The 19390-nt window shown below is 34.9% G+C and overlaps 1 non-coding gene across 1 annotated transcript; it reads right to left on the minus strand.

Moving 5' to 3' along the window:
- Positions 1-8188: 8188 nt before the first annotated feature.
- LOC141681186 (small nucleolar RNA R71) lies at positions 8189-8295 on the minus strand. The gene has a single exon (XR_012558633.1). It is a non-coding gene; the product is annotated as a small nucleolar RNA R71 (small nucleolar RNA).
- Positions 8296-19390: the final 11095 nt, after the last annotated feature.

Consider the following 19390-nt stretch of genomic DNA (forward strand, 5'->3'; position numbering starts at 1 on the left):
GCTAGGCGTTCAACTGGTCTTGGCATTCAACTATATCAGGGGTTCAACAAGCCCGAGTATTGTAGAAATCGAAAAGCCCCAAATTTACCCCATACTTCAGCCTATGAGCGGAGTAATTAGGTGAGCCTGGACAACAAAAGGGATGCGAACATATTATTTATGGGAAGCAAGAAAAATCCAATGCAAAAGAGGCTGTAAATCCCCTGATTGATGGCCAATTCTATAATACAAATAAGCCCAAAAATTAGGCTTATATGGAAAAGTGGTTTACCAATACGAGGAACCCAAACAGAGGTTCCATGATGGCATGCTCCTAAAGGATAAGTTTCAGAAGTTAGAAGCTTCCCATGATGGAGGGGTGCAACCAGGAAAACCCCCGGGTACAGGTTCCAAAGAATCCAAAGAAGAGGCTCTAACTGAATATGAGAGACCCCATTATGGGAGATGAAATAAGGGTCTTACACTCCTAAATATCTTTCCCTTAGGAGAATGAACTATGATTTTGAATATAATCAAAAACCCCAACTCAAGGGAGTACTGAAGCTGGATTAACATGGAAATGAATGCATATAAGACGTATATCGAGACTATTATATTTTCTAGGTAAAGCCCAACAACCATGAGAACCTTAATGTTGAAGATGATAGAAATGCCATCATAGGATTTATGAGATGGTTGTGAAGGTTGACCATGTCAAAAGGGGCTGAAGGCACGAGAAACCCCTGGAATAAGTTTGTTTAAAGAGGTTATGAATATCCTCACTTGGCCTAAAAGGGCGTACAACCTTTAAGGTTGGCTTGTAGCAGAAGCCCTTGGAGGAAAACTAGCTCAATTTATTAGAGCTTCTATCAGGAACAATGCTGATCATTATTATGCCCATTAGGATGATGTTGTTGGCCAAATGTCAGGTCTCCAATATGGGGTTTCTTCTACTATATTCCCCTCCAACATCGTAGGTCAGAGCCTAGAGTGGTGGAAGCCTATAAAAATGGGTTGGATAATGGAATATCATCAAGGATTGTTCAATACTCGTAAGTAAAGAAAAAGGTGAAACAAATCAGGGGAAGCTTTCCCTAAAGAACTACTCCTATCGGCCTTTCCCCAAGGGATGGAAGAAATCTGGAATACCCCAGTAGGGGATGGAAGGAATATGGAATACCCCCTAGGGGATGGAAAAAATATAAAATACCCCAGTAGGGGATGGAAGAAATCTGGAATACCTCCGTAGGGGATGGAAGAAATCTGAAATATCCCATTTGGGGATGGAAGAAATATAAAATACCCCGGTAGAAGGTCTATTTCATGGTATTGGTAAAAGTTATTTACCCTATTTTATGAGCTTGTTGAGGCTGTCCGGAGTCCTATGATGGCCAGTCCTAATGGATACCTATTCATGCTTCTCCTCTACGAAAATGAGAAGCCTTACAGTTTCAATTTTCGACCATGGAATATATAACATCGGTTTTTAATATGAAACTGATATCTATATCTTAATGTTAAATTTCTAATGCACATCTATCATTTATTTATTACTATAATGTGATATTTTTATCAATTTAAAAATATGCTGGATAAGCAATAATTTTGCCTCTAACTGGTATAATTTAGTTAAAACTGATGTTACTAATACCTTTGACATCGGTTTTCATAATAAAATGATGTTACTAATAGCTTTAGCACCGGTTTTTAAAAAAAAACTGATTTCTATAGTAGATGAAACCGATATCTATCAGTATAATTAACATCACTATTTTGTATGCAAACGTTGTCTAATGTACTATTTGCCATTGGTTTTTTAATCGAAAGCCTTTGTTTGTTATGGTATTTAACATCATTTTTTATGGATGAACTGATGTATATATACTACTAAAACTGATGTTATTATGCTAGATTAACATCATTTTTAATTGAAATAAACATTGCACATTTTAAAAATATAGATGCTAAAAAAATTGTCAAACGAAGAAACTATTAAAATCAAACTCCAATTATCATTACCAAATCAAGCCGATCAAATCCTACAACGATGAAAAAACCAAAAACTTATAATTCTCGTAGCTACGTCTATAATACCATTCATACATATATGTAATAAATGACAACTAATTACACACATATCATTTTCCAACTAAACTAGTCAAAGTAAATGCTGGCCTCAAGCTGTACAGACCATAGAACTACAAAAGCCAAGTCTTCGGTTGGTCTATAAGGGACTGGACCACCAAATTCCGTGTATAGTGGGAGTATGATTAGTTAAGGGGCGTGACAATAACATCAATATAATGTAAACACAATCCATGCTTTACGCAAATTCACTATTATGTGTGATATGATGAAGATTATATTCGTGTAGCTTACTAGCTGGCCCAAACTTCAGTCCACATCTTGGGTTTATACGACTTCTTCGGAAAGAAACCTTCACAATAGAATCTATTGCAAGTATCTGTATGTAATTATAGTTAAAAGATATTATTCAAAGTCGTATTAACAGAAGTAGTTATCATACATCATGCACAATATCAATTATATGTGCACTTCTTCACAACAATGTTTCTTCTAATCAGAAAAAGATGCATCTATCATTGAAATGAAATCACTCACAATTGGATCAGGGACATCGTCCTGTTTGCACATGATTCACGGGTCCCATAGCCCTAAGTAACAAAAGATACAGACCATTTCGTTTGTGTTATATAATTCACAAGCATGGATTTAAATGTACATATCAAAATAAGTTTAGACTTCAATCTGTGTACAAGTGAAAGTTTATAATAAGATGCTTATTAGTTCCACCAGATTCTTGCATATATTAAACAGAGGGAAAGCCTGTAACAAATGTATACCCGGTATGTAAAGTTTACTATACCTAAGTTATTAAGTATACTGCAATATAGGTTCCTTGGCAAGATAAATCGGTGAAATGTAATATTATTCATAAACTCTACGTATAGCAGTAGAAATAAGCAAACACAACACCTGATTTCCCAGCTTGAGTACAATATAAGGATCACTGGATTTGAAGTCATGGATAACCAATATTTTCCCTTGCACAACCACCACTTTCAACACTAGTCTTGTTGATTCCTCCATAATGTACTAGTGATTAAAAAAATCAAATGCACAAGAATTTACCTGTTGCTGCTATCAAATTCAAATTCTTCATCCATTTCATTCCCAATGGGGTGCTCAAGAACAATCAATACATTCCTCTGCAGTTTCACCTCAACCCCATTCTTCATAACCTTTTGTGCATGAAATAATATAACGTTTATATAATGATTGGCGCAAATTTTGAGAGGTGGAGGATACAACTCTAGCTAAAAATTATAAGGAGAAACAAATAAAATAGAAGCATCAAACTGAACTATTGTACACATCACATAATCATATTTCTCCGAGCAATTAGCACTACTAAACCACAACGAAAATACCACAAAGACATTTTCTAACTCTCTAACAAGCTCCGTCTTTATTATACCAATCTGGATGATGAGTTATGACAAACTAATCAAAAAATAAGGGTTAAAAATTAACTATTTAAATCTAATTAAAATTAACTAATTAAAAAATTAGGGTTTGAAATTGAAATCCCCAATTTAAAAATTAGGGTTTAAGCTTACTCAATTCAAACTCTGACCTCTGACTTGAGATTTAAACTCCCCTTTGAGCTTTAAGTTCTCAATTGTTAAACCGTTAAATGCCAACTTAAGCTTACTTCCCATCCTGAACAACCTCCGAGCTTTTCAAAGTTTGAGGAGAGAGCATATAGAGAGCAAAGAGAGTAGTTGATCAAAGAGAGAAAGAGAGATAAACAAGGACAAAGAGTAAGAGAGAGGGAGAGGGGGAGAGAGATAGAGCAGCTGAGCGAGAGAGATGGAGTTGTTCTTCAGTCGAGTAGAGAGAGAGATGAGAGAGAGTTTTTGATTTATTTAATTTTATGTTTTTATATTTTAAGAGATGAGAGCATGTGAATGTGTTCTAATTTTTAATTTATTTAAATCTTATGTGTAAAGTTGAAAGGGGGAAAGATGACGACATTGAAATTTGGCTAAAGGTAAAAAACGAGATGGGGAGAATTTTAAGAGAGAATGAATTATTTGGCTAAGGGGGGAAACATGGGGGGCGTGCTTAATCATTTTTTAAAAACACACTTTTAACATCGGTTGGGATAAAAAAAATGATAGACAATGTCTATCTTACACAAAGACATCGGTTGGGAAAAATCGATATAAAAATAACTTTTTACATCGGTGCCAAGGGCAACCGGTGTCTAAGAGGCGATGTCTATTCTACTTTTTCTAGTAGTAGAAGGCTGATTGCATGGGATGGGAACCCCTAATAAAAGTTAATTATAGAGAAATTCATGGAATTTTAGCCAAGAATTATGTATGGATTGGATTCAGCTTTCATGGATTTTTTGGATTGGTTTTCATGGATGGAATTGGATTACACGCCATGGATTGGCCTTGGCTTTCATGGATTGGCTTTCACGCCATGGATCAGAACATATATGATTTGTATATGAACTGGAATGGATAATATATGGATTATATTGGAATGGATTTGGAAAGCCCTAGGAATACTAGGCTATATGGATTTTTAACTTGGCTAGGGTACACATATGGTTTGGGAAAGCCGAAAATGTGAAACCCGAGATGAAGTAGATTTACTTCAATCCTCCAAATCATTAGGGCCCAGAAGATTAGGTGGAAAATCTAAGGGTGTATGGTTATTTCAAGACCATGGGGAATCTAGGTTTGTGGATAACCTAGGTTAGGAACAAGTGTGGATTATACTTGGATATTGGAAATGTATAGATTATACATGAATTTGTTAAGGATCCCAATTATTTAACCTACGTGATTTACTTTAAGTGGTAAGGTTTAACTTATGCAAGAGAATATATATATATATATACATATATATATATAACGAGTGAGTTTGTATGGATACATAACTCCCGGTTTAGGTTCATATAGGTATGTGAACCTTATTGGATAGATTCATATAGAAATATGGATCTCTGAATAGGGTGTAGGATCCCATTCTACAGGTGCACGTCCATCTCGGGAAAATTGAGCTAGTGTATATCCTGTGAAGTCTTGCATACATATGGTTGGAATTGGAGTGCAAGGACCTTGCACATGAAATGAGAACTTATAATGATGTTGTAAGTTCAGGTTCTGATTAGAGCCTTGGAATAGGAACTTGTAATTATGTATGTTCAGGTTCCGGTGTGAACCTTGGAATTTGAATTGAATACGGGATCAAGAAGATAGTCAACAAGTATAGAGGTAACCTTATCACTTTAATATTTCACTCTTTCAGCTACACCTTAGAGGAATAGATAACCAGGACTTTTGGGAATCGGGCTTTAGCCACTCTGAGGAATGAGAGCCTGGACCGGATGAGGGTGTATCCATTATATATAAACCCCTATTTTGGGGTAGCAAGACTAGTTGCTCCCGGGAAATGTATAGAGCAGAGGCCTATGATAATTGAGTTATGGACAAGGGGTCCATCATCACCTACCCCGCTGAATAAGTCCTCATTCTTTGTATTCAACGGCTGGCTATGGGTTTCTTGGCATTTACCTGATGGTTGTGGTTCTTTGAAATTTACCTGTTGGTTGTGGGCTTCTTGGCATTTACCTACAGACTATGGGTTGGTTAGCATTCACCTGTTGAATGTCAGTTCTTTGGAATTTACTTGATGGTTTCAAGTTCATTGGTGTTTATCTATAATTGGATAGGCCTGCACCTGCACTGACTCATAAAAGTGGATACTATAACATCCATAATTTCTCGAAAGAGCAGTGATAGAGGTATTTTTTACAATTTCTGATGAATTCACCCCCACGATAATTATGTACGGGCTGGAGAATGATGTCATATGGAGAAGGAATCTGCTGGCTCGGGGGTATATCAAGTCTTTAATACCCCACCACGGAAGGGCTAATATTGTGGAAAATGGGCTTTTACCAATGGAACACCCGGAACATGGATTAAACCTTGTTCTGTATTGAAATGAGATAAGTCATACTCTCATGCTTTTACATATTCATTATCATGCATGCTTTATGTGTATGTATGGAAATTGATTATACCTTATATCCCTTTTTTACCCTACATGTGGACATGTTTCTCTAAATATGCATATCGTATGTTCTCAAGGAATAAAACTTACATGGGTTTAAATGTTGATAAAGGGGATTTTATATCTACTTGGAACGCTTCATTACAAGCTTAAGTTGATGTTTTGGACTCAGGTTATTGGTATTTTTGATATTTTTTGTGTTTGTGCGTTACAGGCACTAGTTGGAGGAAGAATGGAGCTTTTATTGAATATATGCTGAAAAGAGCCAAGAATCTGAAGTCAAGGCCATTCCCAAATTGTAGAGGATCTCGAGAGCTTCGCGTGGACTGCTTATTCATCAAATTCTAAAAAAGTAGAGCAAAAGTTATAGCAAAAAGAAGAAAATTCAGAATTCCAATTACAGCAGCACGGCGCGCTCGCGCTGGTATGTGGGGCGGCCACGCCAGACTTCCAGAAACAGCGCGCGCCCGCGCTGGTATGCGGGGCGGCCGCGCGGGTCCGTTCAGCCAAAATCCAGATTCGAGTCCATTTTGGAGATTTTGAAGCCCAGTTCGATCCTGAAGCCTATATATACCCTAAATAAGACGTCTTTAAGAAAAAAAGGGAGACCAGGGAAAGCAATAAGAAGACCTAGAGAGCACAAGACGGCTACGGAGAAGAAGACTTTTGTTTTCTTTAATATAGTTATACTTGGATGCTTGTTTTCAATTTGTCTTTGATCCCCAGTACTCTTATATTTTTTATTATCATGTTTTCAATGAAACCCATGGTGACGATGAGTTCGGTTATGAATTAATCGTTATTGTGAGGTTTCAACTGATTTACTTATTAATTTATATAGTTAATTATTTTGAAACCTAAGTGTGTGGTGATTGATTGATATCATAGTATTGGTTGTGCTTATTCGTCTTATGTGCGTAGCTAACATATAAGATAGCGTGTTAATCTCTATTGAAACGACAGTGAATATAGAGGTTTAGAACTTGTCATGCTAGCATAGGTTCATGTATTTATTATGCATGATTCGTAGGTAATTTTAACCATCTTACTTGCCCTATGTAATCACGATAGATAACTTGTTCATTAAACCTTTATGTTGTCAAATTCTATAGACATATAGGGTCTCAACATAATTGGTGCCTATTCAGCTTCTATCTCTTTTGTGGATGTCTGGTAGTAGGGTATTCGTACAACGAAAGTTGGCGCTTACTAATTTCGTGTTTTCTTATTAGTTGTCATCACTATTGTATGCTAAGGTTAAGAACAATGACTTTGAAAGAAGTAGTAATGAAGTTAGAATCCCATGTTTGTCTCATATAGTTAATTCAATCACTTTTAATCTCTTAGTTATTTGCATGTTAGCTTAATCTTAGTTATAAACATCTCAACTTGTTATTGTCTTCGCATTAAGCGATAACCATACCATTGTTGCATATGTGCATAATCTTAAGTTAACTAAAAAGAGTCTTCATGGGAACGAATCTGATTTATATCTTATACTACTTGCGAACGTGTATACTTACGTGTAATTTTAGCGCGTGTTTTCGCCCTAACAAGTTTTTGGCTCCGCTGTCGGGGACTCGGTGTTAATTTTTAGTTTATGTGCTTGACATCAGTGGTCGTTAAAGATCACTGACTCAGACTCTCTTACTTACAAGGTTTACTTTAGTCGTGTGTTTCAGGTACTCTAGTTATCATTGCAATGGGAGAACCGGTAGCAAATCTGAAAGCTTTGATGGATTATTCTCAACCAAAGATCAATGACATTCTTTCTAACATTGTCAGACCATCCATCGCGGCTAATACTTTTGAAATCAAAGTTAGCACGATTCAGATGGTGCAGAATTCAGTCCAGTTTGGGGGTTCCCCAGCGGAAGATCCCAATATACACATTAGGGATTTCATCGATATCTGTGACACCTTCAAGTTCAATAATGTTTCTGAAGATGCTGTGAAACTGAGACTGTTCCCATTCTCTCTGAGAGATAAAGCTAAGAGCTGGTTACACTCTCTACCAGCTGGTTCTATTACTACTTGAGAAGATCTTGCTCAGAAGTTTCTTACTAAATTCTTCCCTATGGCGAAGACAGCGGCACTCAGGAATGCTCTTACTCAATTTACGTAGCAATCGAGAGAATCTCTATGTGAAGCTTGAGAGCGCTACAAGGATATGCTTAGGAAGTGTCCTCATCATGGAATGCCTTATTGGATGATCATCAATTGCTTCTATAACGGTTTGGGAGCACAGTCAAGATCCAGGCTCGATGCAGCATCAGGTGGAGCATTATGGGCAAAGAGCTATGAGGAAGTTTATGGTCTAATTGAACTGATGGTTGCTAATGAATATTAGTATCTAACCCAGAGATTGCCATATGGCAAGGTAGCAGGAGTTCTGAAAGTGGATACAGCTACGTCTATCACTGCTCAACAAAAGACGTTGTCTGTGAATATCGATTCTCTGGCTAAATATGGTGTTAATCAGATAACCAGTGTTTGCGAGTTGTGTGCAGGTTCACATGCGACGGAGCAATGCGCTATATCTAGTGAATCAGCTCAGTTTGTGACCAACTTTAAGAGAACGCAACAACCAATGCCAGATACTTATCATCCTGACAATTGGAATCATCCTAACTTCAGCTGGAGCAACAATCATAATGCGATGCAACAGCCATTCTAGAAGTTTAGAAACAAGCAATTCAATCCTCCTAGTTTTCAGCAATAATTTGCACCAAGACAACAACTCCAATTTCAACAACAAACTCATGGAGGTGCAGGTCTATCTTTGATAAAAATTATGAATTATAGGAGTTGCGGCTTATGTGCAAAAACCAGGCTCTTATATGTCAAAGCTATGTTATTTCTATCAAGACTCTGGAGAACCAAATAGGGCAAATTGATAATGCCTTATTAAATCGACCATCAGAAACGCTTCCTAGTGATACAGAAGTCGATCCAGGCAAGAGGGAAGTTAACGAATAGGTGAACGCCATCACCTTGAGGTCCGGAAAGGTCGCAAGCCCCCAAATTCAGCAAGACGAAGAGTCTGAAAATTCTGTCCACAATGCAGGTGCATCTACACCTTTGCTAAATCCAGAAAATAAGATTGTAGTTGAAAAAGTGGTATAGAAGGATGCCGAGGTGGAACTGAAGTAGAAAATTGTTGAAAGCAATCCTCCTGAGGGTAATACAGGGGATAAACAGGTCTACCCACCTCCGCCATTTCCTAAAAGGCTTCAAAAGCATAAGTTTGACAAGCAATTTGCCAAGTTTTTGGAAGTTTTCAAGAAGCTGCATATCAACATACCTTTTGCTGAAGCTCTAGAACAGATGTCGAGTTATGCTAAGTTCATGAAGGGTATTCTATCTCGGAAGCTAAAACTTGAGGAGTTGGAAATCGTTGCTCTAACGGAAGAGTGCAGTGCTGTGTTACAACAGAAGTTGCCTCCGAAGCTTAAAAATCTGGAAAGCTTCACGATACCTTGCACCATTGGCAATATGTCATTTGACAAGTGTTTGTGTGACTTGGGAGCTAGCATCAATCTGATGCCCTTGTCAGTTTTCAAGAAACTTGGACTACCTGATCCAAAACCTGTGAACATGTCTTTGTAGTTGGATGATCGTTTCATCACTTATCCGCGAGGAGTAGTGGAGGATATCTTGGTTAAGGTGGATAAGCTCATCTTCCCTGTTGATTTTATAATTCTGGATTTTGAGGAAGGTAAGAAGATTTTCATTATCTTGGGAAGACCATTCTTGGCTACAGGCCGAACTATGATCGATGTGCAAAAAGAAGAGCTTGCGATGAAGGTTCAAGATCAGAAGGTCACTTTTAGTGTGTTCAAGGCAATAAAGTTACCCACAGATAAAGAGCAGTGCTTTAAAGTAGAGTGGGCCGACTCTGTCGTGAATTCAGAGCTTGAGCAATTGCCAAAGTCAGATATCTTAGAGAGATAAGATAGCCTTAATAGGGGAATCAGTTATTGAAGATGAAGAAGGAGCAGAGCAACTGCGGGATTTGAATGCACCTCCGTGGAAGAGGAAGTTGGATATGCCATTCGATTCTCTTGGGTTAGCAGAGCTGAAAATTTCTCAGGAGTGTCTCGAATCGTCGATTGAAGAAGCTCCCACACTTGAGCTCAACCCACTTCCAGATCACTTGAGTTATGCATTCTTAGATGCACCCCCTGACAAGGGGTTGGAATATATCTATGATAATCTAAAGGGTGACCGGCCGGTTCCTCCCGTGCTTACAGATGATCCCTCTCATGCACCACAGACAGTTGATGGGCTTGGTTTTGGTGATGCGCGGTATAGAAGGTTGATTCGGTGTATTGAGGCCATGCATGACATCCACCAACATTTTGCTGAAGATTTGACACACGCTTGTGGTACTGTTTTCCGACACACTGGTGTCGAGGTTGATTGACCACCTGATCCTCCACCCGAAGAGGGTGATCCTCCCGCTAACTAGGTATGGCTGAAATCCTTATTATTACCTTCAATGAAGACATTGAAAATTTTAAGTTTGGGGGTGATAATATAAGGATTAGTATGTATGTGTCCATATAGATTCATATAGAATCATATTGCATGTTTAGTTGTATTTCATTCGTATTTTTGCATGATTTTTCATATAGAACATGTTTGTTTGTGTTTTATGTGAGTTCATATAGTTGCATTTGCATGCATATAACATGATCCCTTAGGTTGAGCTATTGCTATTTGATAAGTTAATGTTAATTTGAGTGTGGTGATGACGAATAGAGGGTTATTTAAGTCTAATGAATTGATTTGCATGCCCGGAAAAAAAATCACAAGCTTATAGGTTGCTTTCGAACTAGATCATGATCATGCTTATTTGTTGTTGAGATTTAATCACTTGGTTATATTTAGAATTTATGATACTCCCGTAATGACGTAGGAACACTGAATTTTAAATTAGAGAAAAAGCTTGGATTTCAATGCTAGTTGTTGTAAGGCTAGGCATCAAATGGCTAGTAGCCGGCTCATATTTATATGAGTAGTCTAGGGTTGAATGAGATGGAGCGAAATGTGCTCATTCAGAAATCGTTGAAAAAAAAAGAAAGAAAAGAAAAAAAATATGTATTTATGCATAATTGATCAAGGGTGAGCTCTTTAATACTCAAGTTATTAAGTTCTTAGGGAACTTTGTGCCTAGTGACCTAAGGCTTTTATAGTATGAGATTCGCTAACTTAACGCTCGTTATATGGGTATTATTGCATAAGTCTTTTGGGACCTCATTCATTGCACGGTCAAATAAGCATCTTTGTTATGTGTTCAATAATAGCATGAATCCTTGTATAACTCTAGTAGAAATAAGGTGTTGAGAGTCATTATGTGTTTAACGTCTATTCTTTTTATAAACTTGTGATTGTTTTGATGAAAGATAAGTTATGGTTATTGATCTAGTATCGAGAGTATTTCTGTTAAGCATCCCACACACGCACGTTCTGGTTTGTGAGTTAATTTGTGAGATTTATTCGAACTATGTATTGAGTTATTGCATTTTTAGAGGCGTTGGCTTATTCATTTAGTTATGGTTATTCTGAGGGGATCGATGGCATTATCATTTTGTTGCATTCATGCATTAAGTTTGTTTTATAGATTTGAGTCTGTTTATGCGTGATGACAATCATCGATTCAAGTTTGGGGGTATGATAAGTGGATTTTATATCTACTTGGAACGCTTGATTACAAGCTTAAGTTGGTGTTTTGGACTCAGGTTATTGGTATTTTTGATATGTTTTTGTGTTTGTGCATTACATGCACTAGTTGGAGTAAGAATGAAGCTTTTATTGAATATATGCTGAAAAGAGCCAAGAATATGAAGTCAAGGCCATTCCCAATTATAGAGGATCTCGAGAGCTTCGCATGGACTGCTTATTCATCAAATTTTGACGAGTGGAGCAAAAGTGACAACAAAAAGAAGAAATTTCAAAATTCCAATTACAGTAGCACGACGCGCCCGCGCTGTTCCAGACTTCCAGAAACAGCGTGCGCCCGCGCTGGTATGCGGGGCGGCAGCGGGTCCATTCAACCAGAATCCTGATTCGAGTCCATTTTGGAGATTTTGAAGCCCAGTTCGATCCTGAAGCCTATATAACCTAAATAAGATGTCTTTAAGAAAAAAAAGGAAGACCAGGGAGAGCAATAAGAAGACCTAGAGAGAATAAGACGACTACAGAGAAGACGAATTTTGTTTTCTTTAATATAGTTGATACTTGGATGCTTATTTTTTATTTGTCTTTGATACCCAGTACTCTTATATTGTTTATTATCATATTTTCAATGGAACCCATGGTGACGATGAGTTTGGTTATGAACTAATCGTTATTGTGGGGTTCTAACGGATTTACTTATGGATTTTTATAGTTAATTATTATAATACCTAAGTGTGTGGTGATTGATTGATATCCTAGTATTGGTTGTGTTTATTCGTCTTATATGTGTAGCTAACATATAAGATAGCGCGTTAATCTCTATCGAATCGATAGTGAATATAGTGGTTTAGAACTTGCCATGCTAGCATAGGTTCATGTATTTATTATGCATGATTCATAGATAATTTTAACCATCTTACTTGCCTTATGTAATCACGATAGATAACTTGTTCATTAAACCTTTATGTTGTCAAATTCCATAGACATATAGGGTCTTAACATAATTGGTGTCTATTCAGCTTCTATCTCTTTTGTGGATGTCTGGTAGTAGGGTATTCGTACAACGAAAGTTGGCACTTACTAGTTTCGTGTTATCTGATTAGCTGTCATCACCATTGCATGCTAAGGTTAAGAACAATGACTTTGAATGAAGTAGTAATGAAGTTAGAATCCCATGTTTGTCTCTATAGTTAATTCAATCACTTTTAATCTCTTAGTTATTTGCATGTTAGCTTAATCTTAATTATAAACATCTCAACTTTTTATTGTCTTAGCATTGAGCGATAGCCATACCATTGTTGCATATGTGCATAATCTTAAGTTAACTAAAAAGAGTCTATGTGTGAACGAATTTGATTTATATCTTATACTACTTGCGAACGCGTATACTTGCGTGTAATTTTAGCGCGTGTTTTCGCCGTAACACATGTGTGGCGTATTGCATTTTCTATATTTCCTTACATTATGCATGTAGTTTCCGAATATTTTTTAAACTTGTTGGCGGAAGCTTTCAAGCAGATACCTAAGCACGCTATATATGCCCCATAATGTAATCACTTGGAAAGACCTAACAATAATTGATGGGTTTCTCCATAGCCCTCCATTGGTCTCTCCTGCGGCAAACTCAAATAGTCTCATGGAACATTGGCAGGTCAGAGAAATCCCATATCACATGGGCGGGATTTAAAAGTCTCATATTACGTGGGTAGGATTTGAAAGTCCCATATTACATGGGCAGGATTTAAGTCCCGCAAATGCTGGGCATTAATGGAAAACTAAATAATATCTTAGGAGGTCAGATGATGAAATCATGGAAGCCTCTAAAAATTATGATATTGTCTTGAAAAGTGTGTTCGTCAAGGTTTAGCCTGACTGTTGAAGCAATAACAGATATGAAAATCTATATTTATACAAAATCATTCATAATCTATTTTCTTACTTGAATATTCATACTTGCATTCTCTATGTATGGATTTCATGCGTTATATATAAAAGATGTTTGGCTCATACTACTAATCACTCATTTTAAGTTATCTTGACATCCCATGATTATGGATACGTGAAGGCTATTTAAAATAACGGGAGTTTCTGGGTTTCACTCATAAAGGATTTTCACCTAAAGTTCGACTTCATGGGGAAAATGAATATCTCGGAAGGCCAATGCATGGATTTTTGGGAAATGGCTGGACGCCAGAGGATATGGCTAAAAATGTCAGGAAGCCTTATATTGGATCTGGCATGGGAATACGCGATCTAAAGTGTATTGAATGGTTTCATTTAAGGATTCAGATGTTGAGGCATTACGTTTCCTGTTTCATACGCCGAGTTAGCTCATGTAAGCCTGGAAGCCAAATGCGGGAGCTGTATATTCTTCCGAGGAGGATAATGAAGGATTGAACATTGTGATATATAGGTTCCCCATGTATTCAATCGTTGTGAGGAACCATGGGTAGTTGTTGTACCAAAAATCAATTTTGGGCCAGATGTATGGCCCATAGAGGGAATAGATGGATTGTCATATTGAATATGGATTTCTGGATGATAAAGTAACGATTATGGACCTAAGTGGGCTTGTATAATAGGGATATTGAGATAATGGTTAGGGCCTATTCTGAGAATTATCATAGTAGGGCAATAAGAAAAGTCTCTTATAGATTAGCCAATACCCTAGGCTTCTTATAATATGCCAAGACCCAGGGATAGGCATAAATCATGATAGGTCAAGGTATTTTCAATATGGCGAGAGGCATATACGGGCTTATCTTGATTATGGTGACAAGCCTAAAGAGGCAGTATTTTACCTGGACACAACTCTTGGTCAACAAGGAATAGAGAATTGGACTCCTAACAGGTTACTACAACTTAGAAAATGTTGATATATATGTATGGAATATACATATATCTCATGGATTATTATGGTAACTAGCATAATAACCCGTGCGAGGCACGAGTTATTTTCTAGAGTTTTTTTATGCATGCAATTATAATTTTTTTAGTTATATTTTTATTTGTAAATATTTTATAATGTCTAATGTATTTATATGTGTATCATTTTCATACAAGACATTACTAAATTACACAACATTTCCCATATAGCTTATTAAGAAAAATATATATATTCTTGTTTGTGTTGTATAATTATATTTAATGAATGAATATAAACAGGGTAGTCAGTGTACGTTTAAAATGAAACAAATAAACTTAATATGTAGAATGTCGTTGGTATATTTACAAAGAAAAAAGTTAAAAATTAACATATATGTTGAATACAGAGTTGACCAAAATTTTGAATTTTATTTTAAATAAACTATATAACTGGTCTATATTATTACCGAGTTCTCTATTAACTTACGATTAACTTACTCAATTTAAAAAGATAAAAAATGAATAACTAAATTCAGAATTACTTGCAATCATAATATAAAATAATATTAAATTTACACTGCTGTTAATATAAAGGTTGATTTTAATGAAAAATGTTAGTTTTTGAAATTTAACGTATGTATGTTTGGGAAAATTTTAGTTATTTTACACTACTCTTAACAAAATAAGATTAAGTTATATGTGTCTATGTTAGCATGTGAATGATCGTATGTTACATTTCTTAGAAAATTATGATGGTTTCAATTATTTGTATGCTAAATATCTGATTTATGTATATCTATAATCATTATTAATATCTAGTGAGGCAATTGATTACTTAAATAACATGTATTTATAATTATTCAAAAATTAAAATTATGTAATAAATAAATTGTAATAATTTATATATGGTATTCACATTATCACTAACAAACAATCCATATATGTTTTTTACGCGACCGAGTATCAGTCATGTAACATAAAAATAAATTATATATTGTAAGACTTATTATTGATGTTCATGATTTTTTCAAGAATTTGAAAGAAAAATTGTAATTATATTGTTATTTAAACTATTTTTAAGTTTTATTCATTACAACTCTAATATTTCTTCATATAATAATTTGATAATATTGTATACTATTCTCCTAAAATTAAATATTTTTAATTCGATAAAGTTTTATAAATATTAGTTGAACTGGTTAATTCCTTCAAATTATTGAACAATATATTTTTTTTAAATAGTATAAAATGTATTGAATCAAATGCTACAATATAATTTAGATATAACTTTTATTTGAATAATTCAAAATATTAAAATAATTCAAAATATTTATACAATATTATCTTGATCAATAAATATTGTTTATCTAAAAGAATTCTTTTTAAAATGCTAGTTTTTTTAAAGTGAAAAATGAAAAATAATTCAATTTAATATATCATCGTAGTTTTAACAAATCTCGTGAGATCTCATATCAAATTTCAAATATTTTTAAAATCGGGACAAGTCCTAAAACACTATTGCGCTACCACTGACACTGAAGTTAGTAATTTTAATACAAATAATCAATTGAATTGATCCTATAAATACCTCAAACACATTAATTTATATTAATATAAGATATCAAAAAATTTCACATTATTGGTAAGATATTATCGTCGAACTTGTAATTTAAATTTACTAAACATAGAAAGTGACAATGTTTTTCGGCTAGTCATGTAGTCAAATTTCGAGTATTTTTTGAACAATGGGCCAAATTCTGATTTCAAATTTAAAATAAACTAAAATTCATTGACTCATTATAATTCGAACTTACCTAAATATTTAATACCAATATAGATTATTTATATATAGGCGATTCTATTTTCAATATTTTCTTTAAAAATTATATATGTACATTTTAATTAATTTTATAATAAAAATTATGTTAAAAATATATGAGATATATTTTCAAACTAAAAAATAATAATAAATAAGATAATAATCCATTTATGTACGATGTCTAACTTTATATAGCGGAATTCAGTTCCAGTTCTTTAAAATTAATTGGATAAATATTCAAGTAAATATCATTTTTTTTGCGGAATTGAAGTAGTTATCTTTAAAGTTAAATAAAATATTTCTTTAGCACACTTACATATTATGTGTATGATAAAAAGCACATGTGACAATATGATGTAGTGGTATGTTGTTGTATTGAAGAATGAAGCAACTTGAGTTCGATTCCCACAAAACATAACTTTTATATAAATATGAAAAATAGGGGTATTTTAGTCTTTTAAATGAGACTTTTTAATCTCAAAATATTATCCCCTTGTTGTGCTATTATATATAGAAGAGATTACATGGATAAACAAGGATTCTAGTGGCTTACTGGGAGAATAACTCTTGGTGGCTAGCCTAAATCTAGTTGAATAAGTCTTGGAAGCTGCTATGGGCTTAAAAAAACGTGGATAGCCCATCATTGGAGAGTCGTAGGTTAATAGAACTACATTTGGACTTGATTTAAAAAATATAGGATATATAGACCATTTGCAAAGGTTGGACACTCGTTTTCCCTACCAAAAACACATGGTGGAGCTCTCGTGAGACAATTCCGGGCACCCCCCCCCCGGGCGAGTAGGAATTACACAAACACATCCCGGTTCTGACATATCAGGCGTATTCAGCATTTCACAATACGCCCGATCCCCGGGTTAAATCTCCGTGATTTTTCCGTTATTCTAACAACAACCTGCCCGAATGTTGTACCAAATACTCTCACAACAAACTCTATTCAAAATGAAAATTTTGATGTGTACACAAGAATTAAGTTAGTTTTAGTGAAAAAATATTCAACATGAATTCAGTTAGTTATGGTGAAAAAGTATCCAACAGTCATATGAAGTTATTTAGTATATTCGTGTTATGATTAAATAAGAGGTTGAATATATTCAAAGTTGTTGAATTCAGCGTCAAGATCGGAAATTTTTAGTAGAGATGGTTAGATATTACTTAATCTTAACAATGTATGTAAAACTATATTATGAAAACCTGTAAAGAGATAAATCGTTTGTAAGCTAGATCACTTATACTAAGTGTTAGGTGTTCGTATATAACGGGCATGCTATTTTTTGACCATGTTATTTAACAATAAAATACTTACCAATCTATTTTATCTTTTGATAGTTAGGTAGAAGCATGTACCGAGTACATTTCATTTATTTTATTTTGATTAGTTTAGTTAGTATATACTTATTATCCTATTTAAAAATTTGGCTTATAATATTTCTTTTTATATTTTATAACAATATTCTCGTGAAAAAATTTATTTAACAAAGAAAAACCTTATTGAGACATAATATTGAACATGTCAAAGAAAATGTTTTGGCTAATTATATTGATAAGTTGTTCCACCGTCACGCTCTACTTCCTTTATTTTATGCTATAATAAATGTATGATGGGTTTGTGGACTTGTTCATCCTATGGACATTGTTGATCATGCTGAAGTGTATGTTGGACTTATCAGGTGTATTGATTTTATTGATCTTGTCGACCTTGTTGATTCTACAGACTTTATCGCCTTCAAGCTCCCCGAAACAGAAATGCATGCAGGGGGTTATGGACCCTCAAACACCTCCGACGTGAGAGTGAGTATTCGGTAAGAAAGAGCCATAATATAATTATATGATGTGTATTTATTTCTAGAGAGAGAAAGTAGAGAGAAGGTAGAGCAAACTTATTAGAAATTGAATGTAGTAAAACATAATATATTTGTGAACCCCATGCATTGAAGTGACTAACGGTATATATAAGCACATGCCACGTGCAAGACATATGACATCTTGTCCACGTGGGGGGATAAAGGCTACAAATTAGGATCTTGATCGGGGGTCAATGTTAGTTGTGTTTGTTCCGATGTCCTGATCATGTGCTTGTCTTAGCTTGCTGCATGTGTTAATTTCTTGTTCCTTTTAGTTTTATCTTGCACATTGTCTCGTCCCTTTCCATTTTGTCTTGCACATACATGTCCACATCTTGTGTACCTTGTTTTTTTGTGTGGACCTTGTACATTGTGTGTACCTTGTATGCAATGTTGACCTTATTTGTAAGTTGAGCTTCTTACAAATCATATACTATCATTTGCATCCCACTCCCACATTCCTCTTTAGTGGGGTGAGGGAGTAATAATGGTGTGAGTGTGAGTTTTGTCCAAGAAAATGTATTGATCCGAGAGGACTTTGTTGATCATGATAGTTCATTATATAAAATTTGTTGCCTTCCACGTAAGCTTGAATAAGTCCAAGGATTTAATGAGAGGTTTTGTCCGTGAGGACAAGTTGATCCGAGGGGACCTTGTTGATCCCGCGAAGAATTATGTAAAAATTTTGTTGTGTGCACTTAAGTTTGGATAGGAACATAGACTTAAGTAAGAGTTTTATCCGAGATGATAAGATAATCCGTGGGTACCTTACTAATCCCAACAGGGATTTTGAAAAAAATTTGTAGCCTACCACTTAAGTTTGGATAGTTCCATGAACTTAAATAAGAGTTTTATCCGAGATGATAAGGTGATCCGAGGGGATCTCGTTGATTCGTGAGATTTTTAGTAAAAATTTGTTGTTTCCTACTTAAACTTGGATAGTTCCAATTAGTTAGGTAGGAGTTTTATTCTTTTTGCTAATAATAATCAATAAATAAAAATAATTATATATTAAATATTATTATCTAGAGATAAAGATTATTATTTTGAAATAGTATTATTTATT

The sequence above is a fragment of the Apium graveolens genome, chromosome 1, assembly GCF_009905375.1.
Source record: "Apium graveolens cultivar Ventura chromosome 1, ASM990537v1, whole genome shotgun sequence".
NCBI classification, from domain to species: domain Eukaryota; kingdom Viridiplantae; phylum Streptophyta; class Magnoliopsida; order Apiales; family Apiaceae; genus Apium; species Apium graveolens.